This window comes from Ambystoma mexicanum, chromosome 4p (assembly GCF_040938575.1).
Source record: "Ambystoma mexicanum isolate Mex_15411 chromosome 4p, UKY_AmexF1_1, whole genome shotgun sequence".
NCBI classification, from domain to species: Eukaryota; Metazoa; Chordata; class Amphibia; order Caudata; family Ambystomatidae; genus Ambystoma; species Ambystoma mexicanum.
Window position 1 is genome coordinate 1,063,984,716 of NC_090927.1, and position 18,020 is coordinate 1,064,002,735.

The window sequence follows — 18,020 nt, forward strand, 5'->3', positions numbered from 1 at the left end:
CGCCGAGTTAAAGTGCGGTTTTCGGGTCTGTGCTAATTCCCATGTGCTGTTGTGCCAGGTTACGTCTTGTTAGTCTGTTGGTGCAGTGTGGTGAAGTGCGTGCGGATTGCTGTGCCAAGAGGTGGTTGTGCGAGTTTCTGTATGAGAAGTTAACGTGGAAAGTTGAGAATTGGGTTAGCGGTTTGACTTACCTCTGTGTTTCTGTGCTCAACATCAAAGATTATCCTGTGCGTTTGGAATTTTAGTTCATCTGCCTATTGGCAGGCCTGTTGAGGAGTGGCAGTTTTCCTCAGTGTTACTCTAGTCTAGTTGTATTCCCAAACCTGGGTTGGGGATTTTTAGGTTAGGGGATTCTGGACCCTGCCTGCCCATCCCATGTGAGTCATCTTACTTACCTACCTAGGTTCCTCTGTGATTAGCGCTATGTGGACACGGGTGGTTGCCCCGCAGCGCCCCGCTTTCTGATAAGGGAGGATAAATTTAGGGGTGATGGTTTCCTCCCAGGGATTCTTGTTTCTCGTTGAGTCTATGCTTCCTAGTCGTTTCCTCATGTTTCTCGGGCTAAGAGACAAGTTTTCAGTCGTTTTTTGAATTCCAGATCATCCTTTGTGTTTTGGTAGGTGATTCCAGGTTACTGCTGGCAGGTGAGAGAAGGACGATCCTCCGAATATTCTTTTATTGCATGGTTTTGGTTCTAAGCGAATGTCATTGCTTGATCTGAGAGGTATTGTCGGACTGTAGACAGCCATTTTCTCCTTTAGGAACTCTGCTCCTTGGCCGTGGATTGCTCTGTGAGTTATGCACATTGTTTTGAACTTTATTCGCCGTTTTATTGGTAGCCAGTGTAGCAGTTTCAGCGCTGTGGTGATGTGTTATTTTCGCAGTATTTTGAGCAGGAGTCTGGCAGCAGCGTTTTGGATGCAGTGACGTTTTTTTAATAGTTGTTCTGGCATTCCTAGTTGTAGGCTGTTGGCATAGTCTACTCTGGACATGAGCGCGATGGTAGTGAGTGGGTGAAAGAGGAATGTTAGGATCCTTTTTACTGCATGCAGGAGGAAGAAACATTTCTTGATAATAGCGTTTACTTGTGGCTCAAGTGTTAGTTTGTTGTCCATTAAGACTCCCGAGTTCTTTTACTATCTCTGGAGTCGGTACTGTTCCCAGTTTAGTCGGCCATGGGATGTAGTGATTGTTTTCACCGCTTTTGGATATGATCATTATTTCTGTTTTGTTGACTTTGAGGTTGTTCGTGTTCATCCAGCAGTGGAGTTCTTGTAGGCAGTTTTCCAGTGTTTAGTTTCCTTCCTGTGTATCTTATATTTTGTAGACGATCTGTGTGTCGTCAGCGTAATTGTAGCAAGTGAGGCCATGTTTTTTTAATGAGCTTGATTAGTGGCATCAGGTATATGTTGAAGAGCAGTGGGAAGAAGGAGGATCTTTGTGGTACGCCACAGGTGGATTTTCTTGTAGTGGATCTGAAAGGTCTGATCCATAGTAGGGCTAGGTCAGTGATTCCTATTTCTTCCAATTTCCCAATGAGGATTTCATGGTTGACTGTCAAATGCTGCAGAGAGCTCCAGAAGTATTAGAGCTTTGCTTTTCTCTGCATCTGCATTAGCCTTTAGATCATCCCAGATTGAAAGCAGCGCCATTTCCGTTTCCCTCATCGGTCTGAAGCCTACTTGTGCTTGTTCCAGCAGTTGCTGTTCTATGAATTCTTGTGTTATTCTATAGATGTACATTTACAGTATTTTTGCTGGGTAGGGGATGTTGGAGATGGATCTGTAGGTCCTCCACGTTTCCGCTTATATCCTTGAGGAGCGATTATATATATGCCGATTTGAATGATCACTGTACTTTCCCAGTTGAAGTGATTGGTTGAAGAGGTTTCTGTAGTATTCTATGGGTGTTCCTTGTGCGAGGATTGACTTGTGTGTTCCTTGTGTGAGGATTGACTTGTATATGTCTGGGGGGCAGGGATCCATGGGGGAGCCCTAAATGACTAGGAGATGAGGGATGGCAGAGATATGGTCTGACTTTTGTTTGGCTGAACCGTCTTGTCTCGGTTAGCTGCAGTTTTGCTTTTGGTATTATTCAGATTAGCAAAAGTTATTTTAGGTTCAGACACCAGGCGACCGTTGCCAAACACAATCTGCCATTGCTGACTTTCGCCAACCTCCAAACCAAGCATGGTTGCCTATCCCCAACTCAACCGTTGCCAACCATGGCCCACCATCCCCAATCATTGTCGGCGACTGAGGACCATGGCTGACTATAACCATGCAAGCTTCCTCCTCTGTCTGCCTTGGACCTGAGAGGAGGCCTGCATGACAGAAGCAGTACACCTGAGCAAATAGTTTGGCTTTTCCAATGCTTGATTATAAAGTTGTCCTGCTTTTATACTAGTTATAGTATATATAAATAGATTTTGTTTTAAATCAGACCTCAAGTATTAGGTCAACCCTCTCTGGTCTCGACGTCTTTCTCCTTCTATTAAACTGCCATCTTGGAACTGCCGTCTCCTCGTGTGTTTTGCCTCGCTCAGAGTGTGCTTTCATGCTCCACCTTTTATCCGTGTGGGGGAAGTGTGATGGAAGTTAGGTGTGTGTAATGATCCGCAATTGCCTGACCGTGATGTTGAGACCTGTCAGGTATACAACTCTGTTGTTGCACACAGTAAACTGTCCATGAGAAAGTGTTTGTGTCGGGAAGGGGGTGGGGATTGGGTTCCTAGGTATCCTACCTTTTAGGATGGGGAAAAGGTGTTACAGGGAAGAGGATACCGCGTCTCGACGTCTGGTGTCCCAAGAAATCTCATCCAGGTGATCCTCCTACAGTGGACCAACCCCAGGAACTGGATCCAAAAGCAATGGGCGTGTCCTGACCACCTGGATGACAGATCCCAGGGATTAGCGGGTGAGACACCTTCAGGTTTCTCAGTTGCGCCCTGGGTCGAGTCCTCACCACAGAGATCAGAGGATCACCTCTAGACTGAGTCTTCTATACTTTCAGGGTCCATCAAATTATATGAGGCTAATGGTCACAGTGTATTATTGAAGTGGCAAGAGTAAATTTAGTTTATGGAGGCTATTTGTCAAAGATGATGTGAGAGAGACACAGGTAGAGGGAGATAAAGACAAACACTTAACATTCCAGCACCCAATGTGACATCCTGAAAATCATCATGGAAGGGATAAACACATGTCATAAGTTTAATTCCTATCTCTGGAACACCACCAATCACTGGGGCACTCTTGAACAACATTAATAGGCATGCCCATTAATGTTTTTACATACTGCCCGTGCCTGCTGCATGCATCCCCTAAATAACAAATGTATAATATACACAGCCTATAAGTTAATATACTGGTAATATTGCTGTGGAGAGGATTAATATGCTTGCTACAAAGAGTTGGTAAAATATTTATTTTATTTCAAATATTTTCATGGTGAAAAATAGTCTAATGAGGCCTCATAGCATTGAAAACACGGAGAGCTTCCACAGCCGTGAGGTTGATAAAATAGGAACAGTTCCATTTAAAAATTTTTTTTTTTTTTTTTTTTTAAAAAAAAGAGTATCATGTGGTATGGCAGACTTTGTTACACCAGGGGATTACACCAAGTACTGCACTAGAAGCAGATAACATGCGTTAAGCGTGTGGCAGTGAGGCTTCGAAGGGAAGGCTGTATCGATCCTACTCACTGACAAATAATCCAGCAGGGCTTCTGTACTTAGCTGCGTAGAAGAGGAATACATCAGTACAGTACTCCACTCATGCACATTTTCTGAACTACGGACGTGAGACCAAAGGACATGCAGGAGAGAAGAGGGGGCACATTGCAGCAGCACAGCATCTTACTTAAATCCTGACTCCGGGTCTGTGAACCCAGGCCACTGTAAAAGGGAGGCAACATAATGCGTTCCTGCTGCATCCATGCGCCAAAGCAGTATCCCACTTGTGCTCAGAATTGAGGGCTTGTACCTGCAGATGTAAGGGGCGAGAAGCACAACATGTACACCTGCTGTGTCCATGTTTCTGCACAGCATACTGCAGTGCTGCGCTCGGTGTTGCCCTGCACAGCTCCGTCCCACGCCACAAGGGCACGACGCTCGTGGTGCAGGGAGGAATGTCGGGGTGTTGCAGGACGCTGCACAGAAAAACAGAGCGACAGACAGAGAGGTTGCTCCCATGGGGCTTTCCTGCTTGCGGAGTTACTACACTATGCACACCAACCAGGTGTCATAGCAGCATAGATACTTTATGGCAAATAATATAGTATCTTGTTAACAATAACAAGATGTGATTTATTTAAGGAAGTCCACTTTGTAGAAATGTGCATTTGTACACATACATACCTCTGAGGCACATTACCTCCATGTCCCTCTTCCTTGCCCCAGTACTTGCTTTTAAAAAGGTACCCACCTCTTTGACAGAAACCCTTTAGGTGTCGGCATATGAGGAGGGACACAAAGCTTGTACATGTTTGGTGCAGAGCTTTGTCAGGATCTCATCATGTGTTAACCAACGGCAAAAGAATAAGAAAACTTGCTGAATTACGGGACGGGCTGGAGCCAGGAAGACAGTTGCGTTAACAACGCCTCTTGTGGCACCACCTCACTTAATTCGTCCTCTATTGCCTCGATACATCGGACATAGGTTGCCATGGTGACTTTGGCGTCCGATGCATTCCCGTTCCAGCATGTGACGTTTTAGGGGAGGAGTAGGTTTCCATGTCAACCCATAAAAACTTCCGGGTTATGCTTATCCCTGCTTCTGATTTTGCAAAGATCACGGCTTCGTACTCTTTGATGCTCGGTATTGATTTCTTGTGTTTTGTAGCTTGTCTTGCCTTCTCGTTATCCCAACCCCGACCCAGACCGTTGTAAAGGAATTGCTGTTTGCCCACTGAACTGCTACCTCCCTGCCTGCCCGTTAACAGACCAAGAACGCCTCTGAGAATACCTCTGCCTGCTGAACTGCTACCTCGCTGCCCGCACATTAACAGACCCGGAACGCCTCTGATAAATCCGTACGTGTTCATTTCACCAACTGGAACATTTGCTCTTACCTGCGACTACGCTGCATTCTTTAGGTCCTGTTTGGATTGCCTTCATTGAAACTTCTCCACACCGCACCAGTGTATTTTCTCAAGGAGCCACGAACTGGAGACTGGAATTACTTGGCACTCAGGTCATTAGGCGTCCGGCAGGATAGTTCTGGAACTAGAGACTTTCGTTTCCGTCCATCGTCCTCGTGCCAAGTCTAACAGAAGTCATCCTGGTAAGTCATTATTCTTGATCGTATTCTTCTACCTTGATTTCTTTGAATTGTTACTTAGCTGATCTTGCATCTTGATTTCTTTAGTGATTTCATTGAAGACTTCTCTGATGGGAATTGAAACCTCCTAAACCAGATTCGAAAAACTTTAACTGTAGGTTAGTGTTTCACCAGTTCTTGTCTAAAGATGAATGCCCTGCTACTTCTTGCACAGTTGATTTTCCTTGTACTTACAGACGTGCCATTGTTCCCTTACAGGGCCTGGTCCTTCATCTGGTGTTCCATCTTTTGACTAATTGACTCCTCTGGGTTTCACCTTGGGTCCCGAGAGGGGTACATTGGTAGGAAGAACTCTACTACAACACTACGAGTTCAACTACCCCGGATTCTGAGATGTTGTTTGGCTATTTGCCCACCTATTGACTACCTATGGCAATGCTAACCCAGTTTCTACCCCTCCCGCCCAAAACTCCCCCTCACGGGAACTCTGAGCTCGCTTTGATCAAGCTTTACCATCAAACGTTTTGCTAAAGTGCCAGCCAGTGACTTTGGGACTAAAGGCCTCATCACGAGTGGGCAGTATCCCAGTGGTTAAGCCGCCGGGATACCGCCCAACGCAAATAGCGTTACCGCAACTCGGTCCAATGCCAATAGCACTGCATAGCGAGTTGCAGTGGGGTGGCAAGTCCCCATTTATATTGGGTCCATTGGACCCAATGGGGCATTTTCGGTGCAATTACGGCAGCGCTAAAAGCGCTGCCGTAATTTCACCGAAAATGTGCGGAAAGTCTGCGGATTTACCCCCAGCTCAGAGCTGTAGGGGAATACCCAACTTTCTGCCCAACTCATAGTTGGGCGGACCGGTAATGCAGCGGTAATAGCATTACCGCTGCATTTTTACCGCTACGCCCAACTTGTGATGAGGCTCTTAATTACTTAATTGGTGCTGTAAACACGCAACTGGTGTAATAAAAATGTTGTAGCCAGGTCTGCATTCAACCACTTCATTTATAAGCACTCTGCATTTCTTTCGTTGAAGTCCTGTTAAGACCTGTGTATAATATTAGGCACTTGCCGGGCATGGCTTAGATGCCCAAATACTCGCACCATTTTGCACCTGCAACTATCAATGGTCAGTTAATACCAAAACGATTGCCTGGCAAGTGTCTTTCCCATGCAAGCCCAAACTGTTTGCATTGCTAACGCTTGTTGCATCAGTGTGCTCCATCTTGTCAATGTTCCTGTTGCTGTCTGTCACAGACACCTTGTACCCACCGACTTTCCTTATTTATTGCTCTTAGTGGTTCTTTCTATGTGTGCCTCTTTGATGGAAAATTGTATTTGAAAGGTTACATTTCTTGATTTATGTAAGGTATCTGTGGCTGTATATGACGAGGGAGTATCACTGTTGAATTTACTGTGTTCGCTCTTTCTTGAATAGAACATTGACAAAAAAGCGTAGAACCTAATGGGGAAGTGTTAATGGTGTGTAACAACCCCTCAATCAGTAGTATGGGTGAGATGCACATAGGTGGTTCATAAACACAGATGCGGCACCAGGGACTGTGAAGTTTCATATCTTAATCTGCTGAACAACATCTAGAAAATGGGATATTCTTCATCACTAGGACAGAATCTATAGGGAACCTTAAGCAACATTTATACGCGGTAACTTGTCATTACCACAACGGAGCGCAGCTCGATATTTCATAAATTGTAACGGCTTCCTCAGCCAAAGCCTCGTATTTTAATGTTACAGTTTATGAAATGTCGATCTTAGTTCCGTTGTGGGTATAGATAAAACACGGTTTATAATTCGGAGGGAAAGTTTTACATCAGTGGCACCCTCGTATTTTAATATAAAGCTCTCTCTAGGAATGAACAGTGTTCATCTACTACAACGGAGGCAGCTCAATGTTGGGTGACCCGCCTCCCCAGTGTATTGCCCTTTTAAGATGGGCCACGATGGGTCATGGCCCAAGCTAATAAAAGGAGCTCATGCATGCACGAGCCTCAGAGCTGCTGCAGACTAACAATGAAACTGCCGACTCCGTCTCTCATTTCAGGCCTGCAGGCCCATACCGTGTGATCACGGTCCTACGGCCCTGGCCTGCAGGCCAACACTGATCACTGTCCTGTAAGTTCTTGCTGGTCTGGGCCCCCATGATCAGCCTGGTGCACTGGGGAAGGCCGTCCTCCATCTCGGATGCTTCCAGCATCCAGGTTTGTGCCCCTCACGGCCATCAGGGCCCTGCCCTGCAACAACCATAGGTTCGAGTGACCCTGGCAACATAACAGTGTGCTCCCCCCCTCCCCCCCAGCACCTAGGAGGCCAGCTGTGTGTCCACCCCCGTTTCCACAATAATGGCGATGAGGGAAAAGAACCCCTGCAGCATGGTCGGTTGCCCGTGGAGGGAAAAGGAGGAAGCGGCATCCACCGCCATGAAAAAGGTGGAGTGAATGCCATGCTCAGTACCCTGCTGGCAGATTCTCCCTGGCCGCGGCCCTCTGTGCTCGTGCAGCCAGGGTGAGGGTCAGCCTGCGGCAGCTGTCATCAAATGTATTAGTTTTGCCTACTCCCGTCGATGGCGAAGATGCCGGTTCCACGGGTGCAGCATATAACACCCCTGTTGCAGGTGAGGTGTCCCCCCTGGGACAAGATAAAAGGAAAGACGCTCCCACAACAAAGAAGGTATATCAGCACTACTGCAAGAAGGCGAGTTCCCGCCTCGTGCGTCCATTGTACGCGTGGCTTGCCGTCCCTCTGCCCCCGCACACTGCCCCCGCCGTCGCATGACCACAGACCAGGAGGGCAACTCGAAAGTAAGTGCCCGCTGGTGGAAAGCACTGCGGCAGCTCCATGTCTCCATGTCGGAGCGGGTGAAGGGCAAGGTGCTCCCGCTCAGAACAAAGTGGACAAAGAAGCAAACTCTCCGTGCCGGCACACCCCCCTCCCCCCTCCACCCCCCCTCCACTCCACTCCCCCCGATGTTCTCCACTGCTCCGGAGACGGGACAAATCCTGGGTCGCCCGGCGGTCAAAATAACAAAGCGCCTCAGGATCGGAGTGGAAAAGAAAGGAATAATCGATCCCAGGCAGGGCGGTGAAAAGGAGAATACTCAGAGTTAGGAAAGTAAAGACAGGATCCTGGGCTGCTCAGTGGCGATTTGTGATATGCTCCATGTCAGAGCAGGAAGAAGATGGTCCCTGCAAATCCCAGGCCAGCTGGTAGTGACAATGTGTAGGCTCTGTGCTGAGCTTTCACTGTGGAAGCGTAGCTGAGGCCGCACCGTCTAATCACACCAGCGTCAACCCGGGCTGCCAAGCGGTGAAATATAAAATACTCTTGTCAAAAGAGCGTCAAAGTAGGAAAAGGCTGCACCACATGCCAGACATCCTGGCCAACCCAGTACTGAGTGTCTCACAGCTGCACAACATGTCATTACACAGATATGTGGCACTGAAATAAAGGAAATTTTGGTTAAGTTATGGAAAGGAACGTGGTAGTACAGACCTGCCAGGAAGTACTGAAGGTGTCCAGTCAACTTGAACTGCAAGATCACATGAGGGTTGCAACTCCAGGGAGAGTGCTTGTGCACCCTCTTCTACTGGAAGCGTCCTGCCAACATCTCCTGCCTGGAGGAGCGAAAGAAGTGGCAAGGCCCCCAACACCATGCCACCAGTGTCTCGCTGCCTGCCGCACCATCCATGGACCAAGCTAATGTGGGCCCCGGGTGTGGGTTTCTGCCTGCCCCTGGACTAGGATATCAACTGCCCAATAATCCTGCCAGAGAAAAAGGAAGGTAGAACTGACAACTGGCCAGGACTGCTGCCTCATCTATAGCAGTGACTCCTGCCTGGGCGACTGTGAGCAAATGGTCTCTCCCTCCTTCAGGCAGGAGATAAAGGCGGCCTTCAGCTGCCTTGGGAAGAGCGCCAATTGCAATGGCCCGGCAGACAAGCGGGCCCCCCCTGCACCCCTCAAGTCATGCAAGATTATACTCCTGCCTGGGGGAGTTCAGCCCAGACACCATGCCACCAAGGTCTTGCTGCCCCGCACCAAAGATGTGAATCCCGTATGATGCGTGGTGCAACCTCTTTCCGAAGCTGGCTCATCATAATGCTGGCCTGACCTTGGCGTGGCCCTCTACTGAGAGGGTGCTTGTGCAGCCGAGAAAGGGCGTGAGTAACATGCTACCACCCACTACCTTGTCAACACCCAGAAGCATTCCCGCCTGGGGGAACCTGAATGTGGCTAAGCATAGACACCCTGCTACCCACGTCTCGCTGCCTGCCCCAACACCAAGGGACTGAGCCTGAACGTGGCGCAGCATAGATGCCCTACCACCAGTGTTTTGCTGCCTGCACCATCATCAATTGACTAAGCTGATGTAGCCGCGGGTGCGGCTTTGCCGGCCGCTGAACTGTGCCATTGACTGTCCTGAACTGATACTAGTGCAAGTTTGAACTGGCTGCTTGCAGCCCTGCAAACGCTTAAAGAGGACTCAGTAAACTTGTATTTTGATGTGAGCCTGCATGTTATTTCTATGCCTTAAGTGGTCTCAGTAAGAATATCTATGTGAAGCTCTGCTCCTGCAGATTGTCGGTAATCTCTAGGTAGTGCCAGTAGTAGACAATAGTGTCCTTCAGTGGGTGCAGTTCCACTTAGCCCAGGTTAATAAAGGGTCTTGTAAAATGTAGTAGAACTGCCAACATTCAACAAGCAGTTCGCCAACCGCGACTGTCACCCGCTGAGTATAGTGTCCGATATGTGCTATATGTCTGCAACTACCAGAGTCCCTATGTATGCATCAATGGTCTATTCTACGATTCTTCTATTCTACAGTTCCCAAGTGGTCCAAGTATTGTCGTTCTGTAACGGGTGGATGGATCAGTTTATATTTCAACATTGTCTTTGTTCGATATGAAAAAGGAGTGTTACGTGTGACCCTCCCAAGCATATTGCCCTAAAGGAACTCCTGCATGCACCTGTCCCCTCCCAGGCCCTCTGCACGGCCCGGACCTCTCATTTAATCTCCAAAACCCAGGTTATCCTTTCAACCCTCTCGTCCTCTCCTCCTCCTCCCTCTTCTCTCTCCACTACCTCCTGCCCCCCTGCAGCCGCCTCTCCTCCCTCTCTCTCTTTGCCTCTTTACTCCCGACGAGATTTCCAGACAAGTCTGATCTATAAAAGTCTTGTCAAAACAGGTTCTTCCCTGTTCGTCCAAAACCATCAAGGACCATTTAGACACCCTTGCTCTTGCCCTGCCGACTTCTGCAACCACTCCTTCGCCTCTGGCGCCTTCGCCTCCCCACTGACTCGCTCTCTTGTGCACCCTCTTCTCAAGAAACCCACAGCCGACCCCTCCCTTCCGGCTAACTGTCACCCAATCTCTATCACTCCTTTCCTTGGCAAACTCCTGGAAGAGCTGGCCATCTCCGAGCTTAATCTTCACACCGATTCTGGTGGTTGTCTCCATGACAATCAGTCGGGCTTCAGAGTAGCCAGAAGCACAGAAACTGCCCTCATGAACATCTGTGAAGACCTGCTCTCCAACCTTGATTCTAATATCCCATCTGTCCTCATCCTACTCAATCTCTCTTCCGCCTTTGACACGGTCAACTATGCCATCCTGCTCAACCGCCTTCGTGACAACCTGGCTATCACTGGTCAGGCCCTGGTCTGGTTGACCTCCTTCCTTTCCAACCGACCCTCCCAGGTCCAACTTGGGTCCTTCCTTTCCTCTATCCCTCTCTCCATTTGTGGTGTTCAAAGGGGTATAACCTCTCTCCCTGGCTTTTCAACCAATACCTGGCCCCCCTGGCCCACCGCATTGCTGCTCTCTGCTCCAATTTTCAGTGCTATGCGGATAACACTCAGCTCTGTTTCAGGCTCCCCTCTGCCACCTCTTCTCACTCTCTAATCTCGGACTGTCTGCTATCCAGGAGTGGTGTGCCGCCAACAACCTCTGCCTCAATGCCAGTAAGACAGAGATCCTCCTCATTGGCACGTCTGCACCTTCCTTTCCTATCTCTCTGGCCTGCCTCCCTTGGCCCTCTCGCTGCTCCCACCTGTGAGGCTAAGACCCTTGGGGTAATCTTCGACCCTTTGCATTGTCCACAAGGCCTTCTAGGGCCGCAATACCATAAACTCTTCCTTCGGAAATACCTTCCTACTCAAGCTTTCTGCTCCTCCACCTCCAACTCCCTCAGGGTCAGCCGCTTCTCCAAGCAACGAGGTGGGGGGTAGATCTGTCTTCGGCTGGGGCCTCCCTCTGGAACAGCCTCCCTACCTCTCTGAAACTTGAGAACCATCTTCAGTTCCGAAAGCACCTCAAGACCTTCCTCTTTGCTTCTGTTTTCGCTCTTCCCCTCCCTTGCTGATCTCTTTCTGCTTCTGGAGTTGGCACCTGGTTCTCAGCAATTTTTGGCCCAGATCTCTTCCCCCCAACTGCTTATCCAAACTGCTTCCTGGCAACCTCTGCACTTGGGTCTGTATCTGCAACCCTACAGTCCATTTCCTGCTTATCAGACTCCTGCTGTCAGCACTTACTGTGGTTGTTTTTGATCATGTGTTCAGCACTTTCTACTCCTTCCCTGCCCCCTGCACATGTGCGCTCTCAATGTCACTGGGCCTAGTAAGATTGCTCTGATTACTTACCGGTAATCTTCATTACTCCTACTCTTCCTCGTCACAGTACTTACTTCATGAGGCACCTGCCTCCGACACAGGACCTTCTTCTATTTCTTTAAATCTCTATAACTCCTCCCCCACATCCATGTCACTCAGTTTCATATTACCAAGCCGGAGCATGGGACCTTCTCCGGAGGGAGGGTGAGGAGGGTCGTCAGTACTGCGACGAGGAAGAGTAGGACTAGGAGTAATGAAGATTACCGGTAAGTAATCAGAGCATTACCTCCACGTCCACTCTTCCTCGTCCCAGTACTTACTTCATGAGGTATACCAAAGCAGCAACGGGGAAAAGGTCCCAATGAGACACAGAGCCAAAAACAGTGCAGCAAAACACACCCACAATAACTCTTAAATCACATCCCCACAGACAAAACTCCAACCACGAAGGAACCAACCCCCGAGTGGGAGAAACTCAACCCATAGCGGTTGATGAAAATGCCTAGACCAGCCAAGGCGGCAGCCATACAAATCTCTTGCAGAGAAAAACCCTCCTTGCATCGGCCCAGGAAGCCGCCAAACCCCTGGCAGACCGCCCCTGATTGTGCGCAGGCACAGGCAGGCCAGAAGCCACATAGGCCCTAGAGATCACAACCCGGAACCACCGGAAAATGGAAACAACAGATGCTTTATGCCCAGCCCCAGCCGGACCACAAGCAATCAGAAGACTATCAGATTGGTGGAAAAAGCAAACCAAGCCAAATACTCCAACGCGTCCCGTCGGACATCAATGTTAAGCCGAGCCACCTCCTCAGGCGTTCTTGGATCATGAAAGAAGTCAGGGAGAACCAGACACTGAGAGGTGTGAAAACCGAGAGACAACTGAAGGGAGAAACATCGGACCACACCCCGGCACCACCGAGTCTGGCAGCACCCTCAGGAAAGGAGCGTGACATAAGAGAGCCCCAATCTCCCCAAGCCTACGGGCAGAAGTGAGGGCAATAAGAAAAGCAGATTTCAGTGTAAGATGTTTGATATCAATCTCGGAAATGGGCTGAAAAGGAGGCCCGTGAAGGAACCGTAATACAAGAGGGAGATCCCACGAGGAAAGCCCTTCATCAGCACAAGGACGGGAAGAAGAAAAACCCTGGATCAATTTCCCCACCAACACCTCCCCATCCAAGTGACCGTCAGAGTCCCCCAAAAGTAATTTCATGGAGGCCCACTGAGAGCAAAGCCTGGAAAAACTGCCAGGCCCCTGTCAAAACCCCTCCTGGAGGAACTGAAGGATAGCAGAGGCCAGAACGCAGGGGAGGGATCCCAGACCGCCCATACCAGTCTCGGAAATGGCCCCAGAGTCTGCCTAACACCTTCAGAGTGGAGGGTCTAAGAGCATCCATTTGGACCCAACTACAGGATCTGAGAACCCCTGAGATATCAACCTAGACTGAGCAATAGCCACACCGCCCATTGCATCTGGTGGAATTCCAACCGCAGATCCCCTTGAAGGGGACACGGCCACCTCGGAACCAGCCAAGGTTCCTAGGACCGAAGCTCCAACAGAGAGGGGAGCCAACTCCGGCGTGACCAGAACGGAGATAACAACAACACAGTCACCCTGGACACTCTGATGCGCCAAACCACCCGGGGCAGAAGGGGAATAGGCGGAAAGGCATAAAGGAAAACCCCAAGGCCACTGTACAGAGAGGGCGTCCATCCCCCAATCCCCTCAGCCTGAAACTTAGAGCAGAAGAGGGGAACTTCTGCTGAGGCCGGGGATGCAAACAGGTCTAGAACCAGGGACCCTAATATGACACAGGTCACCGCAAAGACCTGGGCCAACAGGACCAGTTCCGCAGAGGAGTGAAAACCGGCATCTGAGAAGATCCGCTTGAACATTGTCCACCCTTCTGATACGTGAGGCCACCAGAGACACCAGATGAGAGTCCTCCCAGGTGCCTATCAGTGCTGCCAGAGCATTCAAGGAGTGGCCGGAACCCCTTTTGCAGTTGACATATGCCAATGCCGTTGTATTGTCCGATCGGACCAAAAACCGCCGACCGTCCAGCAACTCCTCGAAGTACACCAGAGCTTGGACAATGGCACAACTCTTGCCAATTGGATGATCGCCGGCTCTCCCCAGATCTCACAACCCTTGAGCTGAGAGGACCCCCAATGTAGACCCTTTCTGCTGATGTTGGTAGTAGGAGAGGCCACAGGAGGAAGGACCAAGCACACCTCAGCCTGTAGACCTGAAACCCCCCGCCACCATAGCAGGGACACTCGCAGCGCTGGGGACACTGAAAACAAAACTACGAAAACTGAGATGTCGGGAGCCAGTGGGAGAGAGTATAAGACACCAGGAGACGTAACCGAAGACGGGCTCAAGGAACTGGAAAACATGCAAGACGCCACGTGCCCCGTAACTTCAGCAACAGGCGAGCCAAAACATACTGCCTTCTGAGAACCCAGCCCAGAACAGCCAGCAAGCGCCCCCCCCCTGCACAACATCCAGAGTACGCTCTCCCCAGACGTCCGGACAAGCAGTGCAGGGTCTTGAGACCCATAAGCAGGTGACACATCCTAGAAGGCATAGGGACCAGGAACACCCGCAAGTAGAAAACTTGACCTTGAACAGGGAGAGGAACGGGCAAGACGGTAACCCACAACAACCGTTCGGAGAGAACGGATCCCATGGCCAACTACTTGGACCGTGAGCTGGGTACCAAAGTCCTAACCATGCAAACCTGGACAGGAGGAGACAGGAACAGCAACTGATACCCCCTCCAGAAGGAGCCCATTACCCAGGAAGCCGAACCCCACCGGTCCCATACACCTCCGAGAAGATAGAGACGAGGAGCCAGGGAAAACCGCCAGTCACTGCACTTGCACCAGAGGGAAATCACAGGACGTTGAAACAGGCCTGCGCCACAATATAACAGCATGCTTGTCAGCCCACAAAAAGATCTGACCTATCAAAAGGAAGATACTGGACAGCCCAGAAGTCCAGCAGACTATGGCCCCCTCAGCTGACAGAGGAGCACCAGGTTGGCGTCAAAAGGGCAGAGTACTGTCACAAAGCGGGGCAAAGCAATCCATCCCGGATAGCTGACATCAAAGGCAACCCCCTACCTGAGGTATGCCTATACTGGAAAACCCACTGAAGTGACATCCCCCTCCACCGGCACCAGGGGCTCTGAGAACCCCTCTAAGCACAGACATGTGCCACCATGTGCCCTATCACTTCCCACAAGCCTGAGAGGAGGCGTGAAAGCAACACGTCGGCACCGGAGGACCTAGGCCCTAAAAGAAGAGACACTGGGAACCCCCTGCATGGCCGTTACTTCCATGATGCATTTTCCATAATCCCATGCCGGACAAGGGAAAAGCAAATCAACTCCCTTCGACTTTCCCTCGCGCAGTTTAGAGGAAGAGGACAGGACAAGGAGTCTGCGTCCATAGCTAGCACAGACCCAAACACACCACTAACACGCCACATGACTGAGAGGTGGCTTGAGCCCTGTATCCAGTAGCTGGTAGCCCCATGCTCTAGATCGTTCCAATGCGTCGGTCTAGGAAGGTTGAAGGACCGAGTCAGCACCGCTGATACTCGAACCCGAAGTGTAGACTATGCCAGGCCGGTACCCTTCCGGCCGCTTGCAGACGTGTCCAAATCTGTGCCGTATTCACAGGCAGCACGCAAGGAATGCAGCCAACATCCGGTGCATCCTGGGCTGTGTGTGTCTGAGGAGCGGGTGGTATGTGACATGCCTGTGACAGTACAGAGCCCCCACACTTTCAAATACTCTGTCATAGTCACCCCACGACAAGAAGCAGAGAGGCCTCACAACAAAAAGGGAAGGCTAGCCCATACTGCCAAGTGCTTGCCATCATTTCCAATAAAGATGTGTACACAGAGCACGAGGTAACGGCCTTTCGAAGGAGTCAAGATGGTCCTACCAGCAAGAGAGGGGAAAACATCAAGCACAGTCCTCCCCTCTCCTTACCTTCCCCCAGATAATGCAGCCAACATCCGGTGCATCCTGTGCCGTGTGTCTGAGGAGCAGGTGGTATGTGACATGCCTGCGACAGAACAGAGCCCCCGCACTCCCAAAGACTCTCTGCCACTGTCACCCCACGACAAGAAGCAGAGAGGCCTCACAACAAAAGGGAAGGCTAGCCCATACTGCCAAGTCGAATCAAGACAGCCAAAACAGGAGGAGAGGGGAAAAACATCAAGCCCAGTCCTCCCCTCTCCTTACCTTCCCGGGGCCGTGCAGGACCCGGGACACAATGCTCACGCTGCGGTCCGGAGCCCAGCAAAGAACCGAGCGAGGCAATCCAGCTCAACTGTGACCCCAAGCCCCGCAGGGGGCCCAGGAGCAGCGCCGCACCCGAGGGAGCCGAGGGCCCCGCCACACAGCCCCCCCCCAGGGGGCCAGCAATCAGTGCTCCCTGGTGCCCCGCACCGGGAAGAAAAAGTCCAACCTGCCGGAGGCAGGAAAAATTAAAACTGAGTGACATGGATGTGGGGGAGGAGTTATAGAGATTTAAAGAAATAGAAGGTCCTGTGTCGGAGGCAGGTGCCTCATGAAGTAAGTACTGGGACGAGGAAGAGTGGACGTGGAGGTAATGTTTTGTTCTCCCTTGCCTCGTCGTGCTCTGAAACACTTGTGTATGGGTGTGATACAAATAAAATACATCATATATAATTTATTTTTAATATACTACTTTATTTATTAGATTGTAAAGCAAGGAGTTTTATTGATGTATAATGTATTTGGTGAAGTTTTTTTTAGAGGCATGTACACATATACAAGACCACGGTCTGTGCACTAGCTGCACAGCAGTTAATGCGTCGGCGAGCATTCCAGAGCCTGAACTGTACCGTAAATGAGCTTCAGAGCAGCCACTGGTGTGCCTACAACACCAACAAGCTGCCCCGTGTAATTTAAAAATCTGATGTTTACAACAGGTTTTAATTTCAACATGTAATGAGTACAATACAACAAATTACAGGTTCAGCTGCAACCTCTTCCTTCAACGTGCATTTCCAGAGATTGCAAAAGGGCTCCTCTTACCAATATAACAAAAAAGGGTTAGAATGAACTGAATTTATGGATGCTAAAAGAAATGCAGATACAATTAATGACATGAGTTGGATGCACTCACCTGATGCTGCCTGGAAACTAAAAAATACCGTTTGGTAAAGAGAGGCTTATGTTGCTTTCATTAGCAATTGAAACCACACATTTAAAGTCCCTATGAAACCTGATACAATTTTGTGTTTGTTTAAAAGTTGGCCGACACTTTCTGAATCGCCTTTAGGCCGTCATGTATAGACGTTTTTCACGTAGGACGTCTACGTGCTTAGGAAGAGCCTCATGGAGGAAGGAGGACTCCATGCCACACAGGGACAGTAGTGTCTAGTTGGCATCCGAGAAACGTACCATAGCAACGCCCCGCCTACTATTTTTCACGTGACTTTGGGCACGTTTCCTACCCTTCACGTAGGGTCTGACGTCCGTTTTCACGGCCTCCTAGCGACTGTTTTTGTTTATCATTTCAGAACTGAAGTGAGGGGAGTGCGAACAGAGCAGGACCGGGATAGGCAGGGGAGACGGAGGCAATCAGGGAGGAGGAAGGAACGTGCACGGACGACTGAGGTCTGGAAGAGACCATGGCGGGAAGCCGATTTTGTGGCGGGAGCCAAAGTGCTCGAGTAGTCACGATGATGGCGTGATCTGTCTAGGCGAGTGGTCACTCCAGACGGAGCACGTGAAAGGAATTTGCAGGGAGTAGTGGATTGGGTCGGATTTTCGTTTTTGCCAATGTAGGACTCTGGATGTAGTGATTCTGGATCAATGGTGTCATTGTGTCTTCGAGGTACTCTGTGTTGGAGCATGAGGAGGCAGAGCCTGTTCTCAGGTGGTGGGAGATGTGGACGGTGGTGTGGTAGGTGTGGTCTTTGGCGTTGGGTCTTATGTGCCGAGTAGGGGGTGTTGGTGCTTTGGAGGAGAAAACTTTTGTGGTGTTTGTGGTAAGTAATGTGGAGGGTTGGGATTCCAGACAGGTGTGCCCGATTGAGATTATGATTTCAGTGGAGGAAT

At 49.9% G+C, this 18,020-nt stretch overlaps 1 protein-coding gene across 4 annotated transcripts in view; it reads right to left on the reverse strand.

The window, feature by feature from the left end:
• The window catches only part of CEP43 (centrosomal protein 43), an 816,584-nt gene extending 799,391 nt beyond the window's left edge, over nt 1–17,193 (reverse strand). For all 4 annotated transcript variants that reach the window (XM_069606648.1, XM_069606650.1, XM_069606649.1 and 1 more), the window contains exon 1: nt 17,083–17,193. The gene's annotated coding sequence lies outside the window, so the exon portion shown is untranslated. The remainder of the gene's footprint in view (nt 1–17,082) is intronic.
• Between the last annotated feature and the right edge of the window lie 827 nt (nt 17,194–18,020).